The 18,922-nt window shown below is 42.8% G+C and overlaps 1 pseudogene; it reads right to left on the reverse strand.

The window, feature by feature from the left end:
* Nucleotides 1–2,229: 2,229 nt before the first annotated feature.
* Nucleotides 2,230–16,460, reverse strand: LOC129816173 (beta/gamma crystallin domain-containing protein 1-like; annotated as a pseudogene).
* Between the last annotated feature and the right edge of the window lie 2,462 nt (nt 16,461–18,922).

The raw sequence follows: 18,922 nt of genomic DNA on the forward strand, positions 1-18,922 counted from the left end.
ATCATTCATAGACTGGGTTCTTGCACTGAACAAAGAAGTAGGAAACCCAGGACAGGCTGCCAGGACATTACATTTTAGTAATCTGGCAGACACTCTTATCCAGAGCAATTTACAGGAGTAATTAAGAATAATAATTTATTACATTTGTAAAGCAGTTTTCATTATAAAGAATAATCTCAAAGCGCATAAAAGAAAAAATCAAATAGATTTTTCTTTACACAATTAAACAAACTGACACAAAGAACCCAGCTGACGCTAGGACAACAAGGAGCACAGCTCTCAACACAAAGCCTTCCTAAAGAGAAAGGTCTTTAGGCCCGTTTTAAAGGAGCCCAGAGTCAGTGGTGCCCTCAGGTGGTCTGAGAGGGCATTCCAGAAGCTCTGGGCGGTCAAGCTGAATGCCCGATCCCTCAAGGAGCAGAGCTTGGTCCTGGGAGCGTAGAGGAGCAGGCTACCGCTTGACCTGAGGGTGGGGTTATGAAGGAAGAGCAGTTCTTTGAGATAAGGAGTGGCATTGCCATGAATACACTGGAAAGTCTGCAGGAGGGTTTTTAATTTAATCTGGAATGAGACGGGGAGCCTGTGCAGAAATGCCAGGAAGGTGGGGATGTGATGGTATTTCCGCACTCTCATCAGGATCCTGGCAACCAATTTGGGTTAAGTGCATTGCTCAAGGGTACATCGACAGATTTTTCACCTAGTCGGCTTAGGGATTCAAACCAGTGATCTTTCTGTTACTGGCTCTTAACCACTAGGCTACCTGCAGCCCGGATGCCTGTACATAAATAATCGTGTGACCTATACAGTATTTAACTCATACGTTACTTTTGGAACTTCTTCATGAACATTGTTGAATGCTAGGATCTGTCATGTCTTAACCCACATCTTATTGATTTATTAATTGGCTGTTAAACAAGATTACTTTACTTTTGGAACTTCTACATGAACATTGTTGAATGTTAGGATCTGATCTGTCTTGTCCTACCCCACATCTTTTGAGTTATTACTTGGCTTTATGTTGGGAGTAAAAGTGTGTCAATATGTGGTACCACTACAAAGACTATAAGTGGAGCAGAGAGTCAGTTTGGTTTATTGGCATGCTAAGGAGTTCTCAAGACAACGCACATTATGTAGTCGCTAGATGAAGACAAAATGCAGGGTAAGAAATATTGTTCTTATAAATATTGAGATATTGCCTTATAGTACATAGCTCATTAAACTCAGCATCTAAACAGAGAATGATCTGGTTCCTTCATATTGTTTTCATTTCCTTGGTTATGTTACAGTATATCTTTATTATGAGTTTTGATATATCTTTATCTTATTTGATAAGTGCATTCTTGAAAATAAGCTGCATTCATATATCATTAAATATGCCATGTAAGTAAGATCGTAAGATCAAAACTACTTTATAAAAATCTGATTCTCATCTTTCAGCAATAGCAGGTACAGAGAAAGCAAAGGTAGTGATTAACATATATCTACATTCTGGTCTGTACAATTAGCATTCATATTCATATTTATATTTAATATGTATATCAATTAATAATAATTGTATTCCAGTAGGCCAATGTGACTGCAACTATGAATGTGAATGTAGGATTTGCAGGTGCACTCACCGTTATTGATGTGATGCCTCAAATTCACTACGTTCTCCAGTCAGAACTACTGCATAGAGTTCTACTCTACTGCATAGAGTTCTACTTCTTTTAGCATCATGGTATGGATATATTCAGCCACAATACATGTACAGCTGGCTAATCCCTTATGGGGCCCCAAACAGGGAGAGAGCGGCTCACGCTTTGTCTGCTTGCATTCTTTTGCCAATAAATGCCTTTTTCTCACGTATAATGTGGGGTTTAGTGATCAATCTGTACTTTTTGACATGAGTTTTCAGAACAAACAAATATTCTAGTAATGATTAGGTGTTTTGATATCCAACATGGAACATAAATAGTTGTGGTGCTGTAATTATTTGTGTAGGATTTAGATATCTGGAGCCTACTGTAGAACAAGGTCAATTATGTATCTCAAATGCTCTACCAATAAACGTATTTAGACTGCGTAAAGAGATTTATTAAAATCAGCAAACTTTGTGTGAATTGTCACCAGTGAGGGTCTCAAGCAATGGGGTTGAGTTTTGAGAATATACCAATCTCAATGAAAAGATGAAAAGAAACAGAAAATGTTTTTGATTACGAATCAAAGTTTATTGTGGACAGTGACAGTTGATAGTTTAAAATGGAGCTGTGGTTTAGTTGAAGTCGGTGATCCTTCTGAGGGAGCCGATCTTGGGGCTCTGGCCTCCCCAGTCGCTGAACCTCCTGTACTCACCGGGCCTCACATAGTACTGCCTTCCCTTGTAGTTGGGCTGGTCGTACATCAGCCAGTGGCCGTCCATCACGTTGCAGGAATTGATGTCGGACATACGGAAACGGTCCTGGACATTGGGGCAGTCGTCGCTCAGCTCGTTCATCTGGCCGCCCATGTCAGGACGATCATACATTCTCATTCTGTAGTTGCCGCGGTGCTGTAACGGGATCAAACAGGTGTTACATAGTCATTACATAGGTATTACATAGTTTCATGGTTACTGCATAGTTATTACATAGTTACTACATGTTACTGCATAGGTATTACATAGTTACTACATAGTTATTACATAGTTACTGCATAGTTATTACATAGTTACTACATAGTTATTACATAGTTACTACATGGTTACTGCATAGTTACTACATAGTTACTACATGGTTACTGCATAAGTATTACATAGTTACTACATAGTTATTACATAGTTACTACATAGTTATTACATCGTTACTTAGTTATTGCATAGATATATGGTTTCTGTATACTCAATTTGTATATTTCTTACATTTAATTAAATATAATGGTACATTTAGAGGTCAATGTTGCTGAGGCTTTAGTTGCAATTTAGATGTATGTTATATTCAACAAATTTGTGACTGATTTTATCTCATGGCACCTACATGTTATATGCAGGTAGCTCATTTATGCACATCCTAGTCTCTCATAATTAATCAATAAAATAAATGTTCAATATAATTGCAGTATTCAAATGTATCTGGTTATGACTTTGGCTTTACTATAAAGAATCGAAAAATGTATGCCAGATATTATAATCATTCAGTGACAAACTATGACTTTCCTTCAACTTAGTGTGTTGTGAAAAGTGTTATGAAATGTAATGTTTTGTAATATTTTAAATTGTATATAACTGCCGGAACCCAGGAAGAGTAGCTGCTGCCTTGACAACTGTACAACATGTAGTCACTAGATGCATTTCAAACCTTACTCACCAGGGGGATCATACGGCAGGACCTGATGCAGTCGTTGATGCCAATCATTCGCTGGTTATCGGGGTACTCTCCCCTCCTCACGAAGTACTGGTTTCCCATGTAGTTAGGGCGCTCATAAACCATGAAGCAGCCGCTCTCAACCCTGAGGGAGTTGCAGCGGTTGAAGTAGGAGTGCAGGTCGGCACAGTCGCTGTTACACTCATGAGAGCGACCCTGGAAGTTCCTGTCCTCGTAGAAGATTATCTGCAAACAATCACAACATCATAGAATATCATTATCTCTAAAATTACAGGACTACTAAACTGCATGAGATCTGTCTGCTAAATTGGTTGTATTATCTGATCTATTTGTAGAAACTGTGCTTGTAAAACTAAGGGGAAATTAATGAAATACTGTCAAATATAATTGTAAAATTGTTTAGATTTCATCTGAAAAGTTGCAAAAACATGGACTTCCTTCTTACCTTTCCCATGGTCATGTTGGCGGTGGATGGGGTGACTGCTCAGTGCTCAATGTCCCTCAGTTCAGCACTGTCTTTTATTTAAAAAATAACACACACAGGGCAGCTGTGTGATTGCACAGCATAAAGTATTGTCATTCAAATATATCCCACAGTCATAGTGATGATGTTTCAATGGTGGGGGTGAGTGAAAAAAATCTGTTTATGTATGAATGGCCGTGTGTAACCAGTTATTGTTCTATCCCCCATGTTCATCAGAATTCTCCGAAAACACTACTGTATACCAGTCTGATACACTCACTGCACTGCATCAGCAAAACCTATCAACGCCATATTCATTATACAGTCGTCGTCAGCTACAGTACATGTTAGAGAGCCAATATACGGGCCATGAAATTAACAAATAATAGTATTTGTTTGAACTTAGCCTAGTTTATACATCTTTGTAGAATAAACACATGGTAATTATCAATTTACAGTAGCATAACGGGTTCTCCTGTGGGGACAGTACTTTATTTCTAAGAGTGTATCATTGGTCAAGAATAGGCCCAGAGACTTGCTACCATCATGTGATCAAATGATATAGTCATCATTGATAAGTATTGGTCTATTCAATAGGTTTGTCAATATTACTTTATTACGTTTTTCAAGAATCTAATCAAATGAACATGCCACAACAATGAAAGGTATTTTAACATTGTAAACATTGTTTTTGTCTGAAGATATTCCAATTTGAAAGTATCATTTTTGACTGTAGGCTTTGTAATAAATTTCCTCTTCTAGGTACTTGTTAAATCCCATCATGTTGTTGAGGTTTGTTTCAACATCTTCTCTAATTTAATTTTTACTTTCTCAATCCTTTTATGTTTGTGTTTTATACCAAGAACAGGAAATGAGATGATTCATTCATGTGCAATGAGGGTGGGGTATACAATTGCTTAACTTGAGTGATTGTATCACTCAAATGATAGCAAGATGGCTTTATGATTCTGTATATTCTATCACTGAGCTTGATGTCCAGGGTGAATATTCAAAGAGTTATTGTCCCACCATGAGTCCTGGCTAGCCGCAGAGGAGCTAGCCACAACTTTCAATTAATTGAGAGCAGGGTATGTTCAGTAGTACATGACTGATTGAATGGAACCCACTCTAGCACTCTTTCTGCCCCATTTGCTGAATCTCCTGCACTCAAATAAAAAAAGGTGCAATCTAGAACCTAAAAGGATTCTTCGGCTATCCCCGTAGGAGAACCCTTTGAAGAACCCTTTTGGTTCCAGGTAGAACCCTTTTGGGTTCAACGTAAAACCCTTTCCACAGATGTTTCTACATGGAACCGAAAAGGGTTTAACCTGGAACTAAAAAGGGTTCTCCTATGGGGATAGCTGAAGAACCCTTTTGGAATCCTTTTTTCTAAGAGTGTGTAACCCGCAGGTATTATAGGGTACCCCCTTCCCCGGTAGTTTGAGTGGTTGTAGAACAGCAAGTTTCCTCCTTTCACATTGCAAGAGAAAAAGCTTTTGATGTGGAAACGATCCTTTATGCTGGGACAGTCGTTCACCAGATCCACCATCTGCCCACAATACACTAGTCTCTCATAGAGTCAGTCACATGTTGTAGGATCCAGGCACCTGCTATTGATTAGAGGTGAAAAAAGTTGTTATAATCGTACAATCTTAGAACTTCTATCTTTATCTGTTAATCAGAGGACCATTACAAATCTTTACGCCCCCACTCCTGCTCACAAACACCTGCACCAATGTATAAAAAAAATTACTTTTTAAAAATGTAAACTTTATTTAACTAGGTAAGTCACTTAAGAACAAATTCTTATTTACAATGACGGCCTAGGAACAGTCTGTTAACTGCCTTGTTCAGGGGCAGAACGACAGATTTTTACCTTGTCAGCTCGGGGATTCGATCTAGCAACCTTTCAGTTACTAGCCCAACACTCTAACCACTAGGCTACCTGCCGCCCCTAACTAAAATTCAATCATAGGAATAAAACAATTATTAATTAATTTAGCAATTATCTTCCAATAGCATCTTAACCCAGAATTCCACAACTCGTACAGATGTAGGATCTTAATTTGATCACTTTGACTGATTTGCAATCGTGTTCCACCTGGGAGGGCACCTGGCGGCCGGCTTTCTAAGCTGGTGTTCAGTCGGTGTTGTTCCTCCCGCCCCATGTGGAATGGCTTCTATCGGGGGAGCCCCTTTCGGATTCGGTTTACCCCCTATTCCGATAAGCTCCAGCCGCGCACCGTTCGAGCGAGATCCAGCCGACCCGTCTGACCTAGTGGCCCTACATTGGTGTTCCGGTGCGGGGAGTGACCCACCCAGGCAGTGATGCATGAGGTGACGTTCACCCCGCAACGCACCGGCTCCAAGAGACACAATTTCTCAAACCCTGTCTTCACAAATATCTTCCCATATACTGTCCCTTTGTGGTCTGGTTATGGTTGTGGTTACCCCGCGGTTCAGTTGATGGCCTTCCGAATATGCCTTCCGGCTAGACGAGCGGCGACCTCAGCGGATGCGTGCATTTTCCAGAACCTAAACCCTACCATCGGGCCAACGGGCCGTCTAGGGGGACCAGCTCTAATTAGCCCCGAATCAGATGTATCAGGGAGGGGACCTGGCGGCCGGCATCCGTGCTGGTGTTCAGCCGGAATCTTCCTCCCGCCCCATGTACACTGGGATAACGATCGGGAGAGCCCCATGGTTCAGTTGATGGCCATCCGGAATAGCCCTCCGACATAGCCCTCCGGCATAGCCCTCCGGCTAGACAAGCGACCTCTCGAGCGGTGCCCCGGCACCTGTGGCACATCCGGCCATGGGCAGTTCAGGGCGTCCCGCTGGGCGCACGGTGGATTGCACCAGGTCCTCCTCCCTGACGGGATAGGACTGGTTCCTGGTCGTTCTTTGCTTAGTGCGCCCAGGTACAACATCTATGTTGTGAGTGGCTACCTGGTTGATCCTGCCAGTAGCATATGCTTGTCTCAAAGATTAAGCCATGCAAGTCTAAGTACACACGGCCGGTACAGTGAAACTGCGAATGGCTCATTAAATCAGTTATGGTTCCTTTGATCGCTCCAACGTTACTTGGATAACTGTGGCAATTCTAGAGCTAATACATGCCAACGAGCGCTGACCTCCGGGGATGCGTGCATTTATCAGACCCAAAACCCATGCGACCTTGCCCAGGCCGCTTGGGGTGGACTCTAGAGAGTGAGAAGGGAGGCAATATATATCTGTATATCGGGATTGCAGAAGCCTACTATTGTAAAGTGGCTGTTCCACTGGATGTCATTAGGTGAATGCACCAATTTGTAAGTCGCTCTGGATAAGAGCGTCTGCTAAATGACTTAAATGTAAATGTTACTGAGAATGTTCCTGCACAGCAGGAAATGCTAACTTGTGGTTAATTAGAGTTTTAAAAAGGTTTCTAAAGTTTGTCATTTCCACTGTGAAATTTCAGACTTGATTTGCCTTGACGAAAAATGTATCAACCCCTAAAAATGTCCATTAATTATAATTCACATTTCCTGTTGCTCCAGGATTATTTTCCTGCTGTAGCAAACTGGCTCAAATTAAGATCCTACATCTGTATAATTGGCATAACTCTCACACCAGACTAGAATGTTCCAAGTTCACTTTTTGAGAGTGAAATATACAGATATTGTCACGCCCTGGCTTTAGTATTCTTTGTTTTCTTAATTATTTTAGTTAGGTCAGGGTGTGACATGGGGAATATATGTGTTTTTTGTAGTGTCTAGGGTGGTTGTAAAGTTTAGGGGGTTTATTAGAGTAGTTGGGTTTATGTTTAGTATAGAAGTCTAGCTGTGTCTATGGTTGAGTGTAGGTATCTAGGAAAGTCTATGGTTGCCTGAATTGGGTCTCAATTAGACAGCTGGTTATTGTTGTCTTTGATTGGGAGCCATATTTAAGGCAACCATAGGCTTTAGCTGTTTGTGGGGAATTGTCTATGTTGAACGTTTGTAGCTGTGTGTGCACTAACGTTTGTAGCTTCACGGTCGTTTGTTGTTTTGTTTCTGTTTATGTATAGTGTTCGTTTTGTCTTCATCTCCAATAAAAGAAGATGTCTTCATTTCCCGCTGCGCCTTGGTTCTCTCTCACCCACTTATTATGACGATCGTGACAGATATATATCTACAGTACCAGTCAGAAGTTTGGACACACCTACTCATTCAAGGGTTTTTCTTTATTTTGACTATTTTCTACATTGTAGAATAATAGTGAAGACAGTAAAAATATGAAATAACACATGGAATCATGTACTGTAGTAACCAAAAAAATTGTTAAACAAATCAAAATATATTTTATATTTGAGATTCTTCCAAGTAACTGCCTTGATGACAGCTTTGCAGACTCTTGGCATTTGTGTTATTTTATAGTTTTGATGTATTCACTATTATTCTACAATGTAGAAAATAGTAAAAATAAAGAAAAACCCTTGAATGAGTAGGTGTGTCCAAACTTCTAACTGGTACTGTATCTGAAAATACTTTTATAGCAAAAATATTTATACTTTCTGAATGTACTATTTGAAAGTGAAATAAACATATAATACAAGTCAATCTTTTGCTTTTAGTTCGGGAAAAAGTGAATTGGCAATTTATTAACTTTTCATAAACTGTTTATAAATATACATTTATTAACTTTTCATAAACTGTTTATAGATTTATTAACTTATTTTTTTCGCAAGGGCAGTCATACAGAGAGCTCACCAAGGGGATGATGTGGCAAGAGTTTGTCATTGATGCTCATCCAACGATGGTAGTCAGGCTCCTGGACACAGGTAGTACTGGTGGCCAGTGTAGTTGGGCTTCTCCTATCATGAAGCATCTACATGTCACCTTGATGGAGTTACACCGGCTGAGTAGAACGAGCATGTCTGTGAAGTCCCCACTGCACTCAAATGACGGCCACCATATTTATTGTCTTCATAGATGATGATCTAGGCATAAAGTTGATGTCATGTTGTTAAAAACCCATACGGGTGAAATCCTTTTCCCCCTGTTTAAATCTAATTAGCATACAAAAAAAAAATGTGTTGCATTGAATGGGTCTCAATCCACCGCATCTGCCGATGTCTTACTTCCGCATCTGCAGAGAAATGTGACAGAGCTAGAGCATTGTTTGTCAGACCATGAGACATCCTGAAATCGTCTTCTCACAAAATCGTCTGTAGTGTCCGAATGGTGGGACTCGTCTGAAGTCGGTACAGCCGATCTGACAACTGTCTGTAGTGTCCGAACAGTTTGGGCTACCCACTACCAACACGTACATGTTGGGTGTTTTGCTCTAGGACACCCACAGACCGCATCTGAAGGTCCCCTGGTACCGGTTGAAAAGTATATATTGACACTTTTTGATCCGAAAATACGGGGTTAAATACATGTAAAGACAAAATAAAAAATGTATCCTGATATAGAACAGACAATTCAGAACAAACTCACTTTAGATTTATTTGGCGGGACTATCTGTTTTCCATGTAGTGAATCTGTTATTCAATGCGTTTGCATAGGCTAATAGCAGTAAGGGCAAATCATTTTTTCCCATCAAATACTTCTTTATGTATATTTTTTATATTTCAAGGGGTCTTACAATTCAAAATCAAATAGCTAAATGTTCGTTGGTATGACCTTCTTAAAACAATTCCATATAGATCAGTAGAACCCCCCCCCCCGGGCTTAGACTCTTATGGGTTAATATTAATTAAGACAGAACATTGAACATTGATCAATGATTGATACAAAGAATCATTTATCAAGGATAAACTTCATCCTTTTCATGAGGTCAATGGCTCCACTACGAAACTACACTGAGTGTACAAATCATTAGGAACACCTGCTCTTTCCATGACATAGACTGACCAGGTGAATCCAAGTGAACACTATGATCCCCAGTGGTGGAAAAAGTACCCCATTGTCATAGTTGAGTGAAAGTGTTCCTAATGCTTTGTACACTCAGTTTATACTTTCATGATCGCTTTGAACTTAATTATTTGGGATGGGGGGAATCTAAGACACCATTTTGTTTCCAGTTGGTGTATAGTATAGATATAGTCGTTTTTTTCAGTATAGGGAATCTAAGACACCATTTTGTTTCCAGCACATGTATAGTATAGTATAGTTTTTTCAGTATAGGGAATCTTACATGGTTTTTGTTTGGTTTTGTAACAAGTAAGATATGAAGTGTACTTGGTATTATTTTGCCACCCTCAATATAGAAATAGTCATTGGGAGATCCTATTTTAAACGCAGTTATTTTGTTCATTAAATATTACATATTAAGACTAAAGATGGATAGTGGCATTGAAATGCAAGTGTGATGTAGGTTTATAAATGCATCTTTCAAAATCAAAAGTTTGATGTGAGTGAGATTTGTATATTATTAGAAAAATTGACAAGTATGCTTACAATCAAATCCTTTACCCTACACAGCCCTCTGATTTCTTTGTTTGGTCAAGTTATTTGTAAGAAATCGTTCTAATACAGTATTTAGCATTCACCAAACAAGTTCTCCAATAGCATTAAAACACTACTCACTATAAGCTAGTATGAAATCAAACACATACAAAATTGACGAACTATGATAGTTTATGTGTAGACAAGATAGTCGTGGTACTTATTTTGCTCTCTAGGCTAAACGTATCTACAACCCTGGCCTCTAGTGGAAACAAGAAGGTCCTGATGTCCTGATGCCCATGAGGCCTAGTGGAGAAAGTCACATAGTAACTTGTTACATCAGAAAGCTCTCTATAAATACACTTACTGTGGAAAGTGTAACTCCGTGCAGCAGCCGATATAGATGACAAAGATGGAGTATGTTAATTCCATTAAGGAGGAGTATCATTTGTTTATAATTCGTTGGCCATTAGACCGCTTAGAACTTGTTTGTTTGGTTAACACTAAACAGTAAATGACATGAGCGTAGAGCATGATAGATCCTGTACTGTATAATAGAGATTACACTTTGACTCCTTTCTGATCAATGCCAATACTGCAATAGCTTTATTGATCCCTCTAAGCAGAGCGAGGATGTCAGGCATCGTGGTGCCAACCCTGTTGCTAACATCCATACTGGAGAGCAGGACTGCAATGTACAGAGAACAAGAACAAAACTTAAATCAATTGAGCACCAACACCATTTTATCCGTGTGTGAAACAAGGCATAAAATAGGCATTTCACAAGGACCCTTCCTTCTTTAGAGGTCTATGATGCTCCTGATTGAGCCGAGCTTGGAGCTAATGCCTCCCCAGTCACTGTATCTACGGTACTGGCCAGGCCTCAGGTAGTAGTGGTGTCCTCTATAGTTGGCCTGGTCGTACATCAAGCCAGTGGCCATCCATCACGTTGCAGGAGTTGAAGTCAGACATACTGAAACGGTCCATGCAGTTGGGGCAGTCGTCGTCTAGCTCCATCATCTGGCCTCACGTCAGCGCGGTCGTACAGCCTCATCCTGAAGTTACCACGGTGCTGGAGGGTATCTGTTTTCTACATTCTTAACAAGCTTTATGAATCGTCGATACAAAAACGACTATTTAGATTTTCACATGTACGCAAACAAAATGCAAAATGTCAATGTGACTGATTTAAGGGATTGAAGATTGATTATGTAATTCATAAATTGTTACTGATGATTAACCACTTAGTATCCCTTTCTACACCCTCGTAGATGGCCAGGTTATATACTATGATCAAAACGTCAATACCCTCGTAGATGGCCAGGTTATATACTATGATCAAAACGTCAATACCCTCGTAGATGGCCAGGTTATATACTATGATCAAAACGTCAACACCCTCGTAGATGGCCAGGTTATATACTATGATCAAAACCTAGATTATGTGTAAGTACTCTCAAATACGCAATGATACAGTAAATAGTTCATATCTGTTTGAGAAATTTTCTGAAGATATCAGTAGCCTTGAGAATAATATTTGACTGTTCCCTTACCATGGGGATCATTCGGCAGGACTTGACAGTCGTTCATTCCCTTACCATGGGGATCATTCGGCAGGACTTGACACAGTCGTTCATTCCCTTACCATGGTTATCATTCGGCAGGACTTGACACAGTCGTTCATTCCCTTACCATGGGGATCATGCGGCAGGACTTGACACAGTCGTTCATTCCCTTACCATGGTTATCATGCGGCAGGACTTGACACAGTCGTTCATTTCCTTACCATGGGGATCATGCGGCAGGACTTGACAGTCGTTCATTCCCTTACCATGGGGATCATGCGGCAGGACTTGACAGTCGTTCATTCCTTTACCATGGGGATCATGCGGCAGGACTTGACACAGTCGTTCATTCCCTTACCATGGTTATCATGCGGCAGGACTTGACACAGTCGTTCATTTCCTTACCATGGGGATCATGCGGCAGGACTTGACAGTCGTTCATTCCCTTACCATGGGGATCATGCGGCAGGACTTGACAGTCGTTCATTCCTTTACCATGGGGATCATGCGGCAGGACTTGACACAGTCGTTCATTCCCTTACCATGGTTATCATGCGGCAGGACTTGACACAGTCGTTCATTTCCTTACCATGGGGATCATGCGGCAGGACTTGACACAGTCGTTCATTCCCTTACCATGGGGATCATGCGGCAGGACTTGACACAGTCGTTCATTCCCTTACCATGGGGATCATGCGGCAGGACTTGACAGTCGTTCATTCCTTTACCATGGGTATCATTCGGCAGGGCTTGACACAGTCGTTCATTCCCTTACCATGGGGATCATGCGGCAGGACTTGACACAGTCGTTCATTCCCTTACCATGGGGATCATGCAACAGGACTTGACACAGTCGTTCAATCCCTTACCATGGGGATCATGCGGCAGGACTTGACACAGTCGTTCATTCCCTTACCATGGGGATCATGCAACAGGACTTGACACAGTCGTTCAATCCCTTACCATGGGGATCATGCGGCAGGACTTGACACAGTCGTTCATTCCCTTACCATGGGGATCATGCGGCAGGACTTGACAGTCGTTCATTCCCTTACCATGGTTATCATGCGGCAGGACTTGACAGTCGTTCATTCCCTTACCATGGTTATCATGCGGCAGGACTTGACACAGTCGTTCATTCCCTTACCATGGGGATCATGCGGCAGGACTTGACACAGTCATTCAATCCCTTACCATGGGGATCATGCGGCAGGACTTGACACAGTCGTTCATTCCCTTACCATGGTTATCATGCGGCAGGACTTGACAAAGTCGTTCATTCCCTTACCATGGGGATCATGCGGCAGGACTTGACACAGTCGTTCATTCCCTTACCATGGGGATCATGCGGCAGGACTTGACACAGTCGTTCAATCCCTTACCATGGTTATCATGCGGCAGGACTTGACACAGTCGTTCAATCCCTTACCATGGGGATCATGCGGCAGGACTTGACACAGTCGTTCATTCCCTTACCATGGGGATCATGCGGCAGGACTTGACACAGTCGTTCAATCCCTTACCATGGTTATCATGCGGCAGGACTTGACACAGTCGTTCAATCCCTTACCATGGGGATCATGCGGCAGGACTTGACACAGTCGTTCATTCCCTTACCATGGGGATCATGCGGCAGGACTTGACAGTCGTTCATTCCTTTACCATGGGTATCATTCGGCAGGACTTGACACAGTCGTTCATTCCCTTACCATGGGGATCATGCAACAGGACTTGACACAGTCGTTCAATCCCTTACCATGGGGATCATGCGGCAGGACTTGACACAGTCATTCATTCCCTTACCATGGGGATCATGCGGCAGGACTTGACAGTCGTTCATTCCCTTACCATGGTTATCATGCGGCAGGACTTGACAGTCGTTCATTCCCTTACCATGGGGATCATGCGGCAGGACTTGACAGTCGTTCAATCCCTTACCATGGGGATCATGCGGCAGGACTTGACAGTCGTTCATTCCCTTACCATGGGGATCATGCGGCAGGACTTGACAGTCGTTCATTCCCTTACCATGGGGATCATGCGGCAGGACTTGACAGTCATTCATTCCCTTACCATGGGGATCATGCGGCAGGACTTGACACAGTCGTTCATTCCCTTACCATGGGGATCATGCGGCAGGACTTGACACAGTCGTTCATTCCCTTACCATGGGGATCATGCGGCAGGACTTGACACAGTCGTTCATTCCCTTACCATGGGGATCATGCGGCAGGACTTGACAGTCGTTCATTCCCTTACCATGGGGATCATGCGGCAGGAATTGACACAGTCGTTCATTCCCTTACCATGGGGATCATGCGGCAGGACTTGACACAGTCGTTCATTCCCTTACCATGGGGATCATGCGGCAGGACTTGACACAGTCGTTCATTCCCTTACATTGGGGATCATGCGGCAGGACTTGACACAGTCGTTCATTCCCTTACCATGGGGATCATGCGGCAGGACTTGACACAGTCGTTCATTCCCTTACCATGGGGATCATGCGGCAGGACTTGACACAGTCGTTCATTTCCTTACCATGGGGATCATGCGGCAGGACTTGACAGTCGTTCATTCCCTTACCATGGGGATCATGCGGCAGGACTTGACACAGTCGTTCATTCCCTTACCATGGTTATCATGCGGCAGGACTTGACACAGTCGTTCATTCCTTTACCATGGGGATCATGCGGCAGGACTTGACACAGTCGTTCATTCCCTTACCATGGGGATCATGCGGCAGGACTTGACACAGCGCATGTAGTCGGAGTACTCTCCCTTCCTCAAGAAGTGCTGGTGTCCCATGAAGTTGGGGCGCTCGTAGATCATGAACATACCGCTTCTCCACCCTGATGAACTAGCAGTGGTTGAACATGGAGTGAAGATCGGCACAGTTAGTAATGCACTCATGGTGACGGACGCCGAAGTCCTTGTCCTTGTAGAAGATGTTCTGATGGAAGAACAGGAATGATTTTGAAGTAGCATTAATAAGAAAATCTATGGAAAAACAAAGTAAAGATGTGATACAGGAGGCCTACAGATATACTATTTGAAGAAATTACTCTAAAAAAGGAAAGTATACACCGAATGTGTGAAAGAGAAACATTTTTTTGTTTTAAAGTTCATTTCATGCAATTCTACACATTTTGCCATAGGGTGGAGGCAAATGTTTGCAGTTTTTAATATGCTGACATGGGCTAATTGAGTGATTGCTAATACACAACCAAATTGCACCTGGTGTATTCTGTTATTCAAACTCTCAATGTAACGTCCTGACCAGAGTTCTTATGTGTTTTGCTTGTTTCGTGTTGGTCAGGACGTGAGCTGGGTGGGAATTCTATGTTGTGTGTCTAGTTCGTCTGTTTCTGTGTTCAGCCTAATATGGTTCTCAATCAGAGACAGCTGTCAATCGTTGTCCCTGATTGAGAATCATATATAGGTGGCTTGTTTTGTGTTGGGGGTTGTGGGTGGTTGTTTCCTGTCTTTGTGTTTTGTCTGCACCAGCTAGGACTGTGACGGTTAGTTTGTTTTGTCATTTTGTATAGTGTCTTGTTTTGTGTTAATTAAATAATGGAAAATTACCACGCTGCACATTGGTCCTCAGATCCTTCTCGCCTCTCCTCGTCTGAGGAGGAGGACGACTTAGACTGCCGTTACAATCAACAGTAAGTTGAGACCCCGACTGGGTTCTTAAAAAATATACAGTAAATATATTTTTGGGTGAAATTGGTCCGGGGGCATTTTGTGGCTTGTTTGTTTTGGTACCTATCAACACCCTTCATTATCACCATCTATGCACGCAACCACTCACTTAAACTACTGATTACTGACTACACACACCATTGTTAATTGTATATAGTTTACTTTAGTTCATAAATATATTTTTGTTATTCCTTGATCTCATCGTTGTCTCCCTTTTCGTTACGGGCTAACATGCCCACCTGTCCCAGACCATCAATCAGATGATACACCCATTCACTCTGTAGCTAAAAGATTCAATAAGACTCAAATCTTTGACATGATTTGATCGATGTGTGAAGTATTACTCATGGGGTAGCAGTCTGGCAGGTTACCCAGGTAACACAGCCACACCTCAGAGACAAGTCTGGCAGGTTACCCAGGAAACACAGCCACACCTCAGAGACAAGCCTGGCAGGTTACCCAGGTAACACAGCCACACCTCAGAGACAGGTCTGGCAGGTTACCCAGGTAACACAGCCACACCTCAGAGACAAGCCTGGCAGGTTACCTAGGTAACAGCCACACCTCAGAGACAAGCCTGGCAGGTTACCTAGGTAACAGCCACACCTCAGAGACAGGTCTGGCAGGTTACCTAGGTAACACATCCACACCTCAGAGACAAGCCTGGCAGGTTACCTAGGTAACAGCCACACCTCAGAGACAAGCCTGGCAGGTTACCTAGGTAACAGCCACACCTCAGAGACAGGTCTGGCAGGTTACCTAGGTAACACATCCACACCTCAGAGACAAGCCTGGCAGGTTACCTAGGTAACAGCCACACCTCAGAGACAAGCCTGGCAGGTTACCTAGGTAACAGCCACACCTCAGAGACAAGCCTGGCAGGTTACCTAGGTAACAACTACACCTCAGAGACAGACCATTAGGTTGCTCACAAGAAGGTACGGCAGGAGCGGATGGAGTCGTTGTAATCCATCCAGCGCCGATACTCTGGGTACCAACCCCTGGTCAGCACATACTGGTAGCCCAGTTAGTTGGGCCTCTCGTAGAGCACCCAGCAGCCGATATCTGCCTTGATGGAGTTACAGCGGCTGAAATGGGGGTGTATGTCAGCACAGTCTGCGTATTACATATTAAACGGCTCTCTATCCACCCGATGTGTATCAAACTCACTAAAAGTGGCAGTAATAAAGCCTCTCTTGAAAAAGCCTAACCTTGACACAGAAAATATAAAAAACTATCGGCCTATATCGAATCTCCCATTCCTCTCAAAAATGTTAGAAAAAGCTGATGCTCAGCAACTCACTGCCTTCCTGAAGACAAACAGCATATACGAAACACTTCAGTCTGGTTTTAGACCCCATTATAGCACTGAGACTGCACTCGTGAAGGTGGTAAATGACTTTTTAATATCGTCAGATCAAGGCTCTGCATATGTTCTTCTGCTCCTAGACCTTAGTACTGCTTTTGATACCATCGATCACAACATTCTTTTGGTGAGATTGGAAACCCAAATTGGTCTACACGGACAAGTTATGGCCTGGTTTAGATTTTATCTGTCGGAAAGATATCAGTTTGTCTTTGTGGATGGTTTGTCTTCTGACAAATCAACTGTAAAAATCGGTGTTCCTCAAGGTTCCGTTTTAGGACCACTATTGTTTTCACTATATATTTTACCTCTTGGTGATGTCATTCGGAAACATGATATTAACTTTCACTGCTATGCGGACGATACACAGCTGTACATTTCGATGAAACATGGTGAAGCCCCTAAACTGCCCTCATTGGAAGCCTGCGTTTCAGACATAAGGAAGTGGATGGCGGCAAATGTTTTACTTTTAAACTCGGACAAAACAGAGATGCTGTCACGTAAACTCCCTCTCCGGCCTCTAGGTCATCAGGCTGCTGATTATCCCACACACCTGTCACCATCATCTCGCGCACCTGCGCCTCATGACACTCACCTGGACTCCATCACCTCCTTGATTATCTTCCCTATATCTGTCACTCCCCTTGGTTCTTTCCTCAGGTGTTATTGACTCTGTTTTCATGTCGGTGCGATGTTTGTGTTTTGTGTTCATTGTTTATTTTATTTATTAAAACACTCACTCCCTGAACTTGCTTCCCGACTCTCAGCGCACTCGTTACAGATGCAAGTTCTAGGTCCCAAGAAACAAAGAGATTTTCTGTTGCAGCTGACATTTAATCTTGATGGTTGTACAGTCATCTCAAATAAAACTGTGAAGGACCTCGGCATTACTCTGGACCCTGATTTCTCTTTTGACGAACATATCAAGAACAGCACAGCTTTTTTCCATCTTCGTAGCTTTTGTCACTTCTAGATTAGACTACCGCAATGCTCTACTTTCCGGGTACCTGGATAAAGCACTAAATAAACTTCAGTTAGTGCTAAACACGGCTGCTAGAATCTTGACCAGAACCCCAAAAGTTGATCATATTATTCCAGTGCTAGCCTCTCTACACTGGCTTACTGTTAAGGCTAGGGCTGATTTTAAGGTTTTACTGCTAACCTACAAAACATTACAAGGGCTTGCTCCTACCTATCTTTCCGATTTGGTCCTGCCGTACATACTTACATGTACGCTACAGTCACAAGACGCAGGCCTCCTTACTGTCCCTAGAATTTCTAAGCAAACAGCTAGAGGCAGGGCTTTCTCCTATAGAGCTCCATTTTTATGGAATGGTCTGCCTATCCATATGAGAGATGCAGACTTGGTCTCGACCTTTAAGTCTTTATTGAAGACTCATCTCTTCAGTAGATCCTATGATTGAGTGTAGTCTAGCCCAGAGGTGTGAAGGTGAACGGAAAGGCACTGAAGCGACAAACCACCCTTGCTGTCTCTGCCTGGCCGGTTCCCCTCTCTCCACTGGGATTCTCTGCCTCTAACCCTATTACGGGGGTTGAGTCACTGGCTTACTGGTGCTCTTCCATGCCGTCCCTTGTAGTGGTGCGTCACATGAGTGGGTTGAGTCACTGACGTGATCTTCCTGTCCGGGTTGGCACCCCCCTCGGGTTTGTGCCGTGGGGGTGATTTTTGTGGGCTATACTCTGCCTTGTCTCAAGGTAGTAGGTTGGTGGTTGAAGATATCCCTCTAGTGGTGTGGGGGCTGTGCTTTGGCAAAGTGGGTGGGGTTATATCCTGCCTGTTTGGCCCTGTCCGGGGGTATCATCGGACGGGGACAGAGTGTCTCCTGACTCCTCCTGTCTCAGCCTCCAGTATTTATGCTGCAATAGTTTATGTGTCGGGGTCAGGGTCAGTCTGTTATATCTGGAGTATTTCTCCTGTCTTATCCGGTGTCCTGTGTGAATTTAAGTATGCTCCCTCTAATACTATCTCTCTTTCTCTCTCTCTCTCTTCTCTCAGAGGACCTGAGCCCTAGGACCATGCCTCAGGACAACCTGCCCTGATGACTCCT

The sequence above is a fragment of the Salvelinus fontinalis genome, chromosome 19, assembly GCF_029448725.1.
Source record: "Salvelinus fontinalis isolate EN_2023a chromosome 19, ASM2944872v1, whole genome shotgun sequence".
Classification (NCBI taxonomy): Eukaryota; Metazoa; Chordata; class Actinopteri; order Salmoniformes; family Salmonidae; genus Salvelinus; species Salvelinus fontinalis.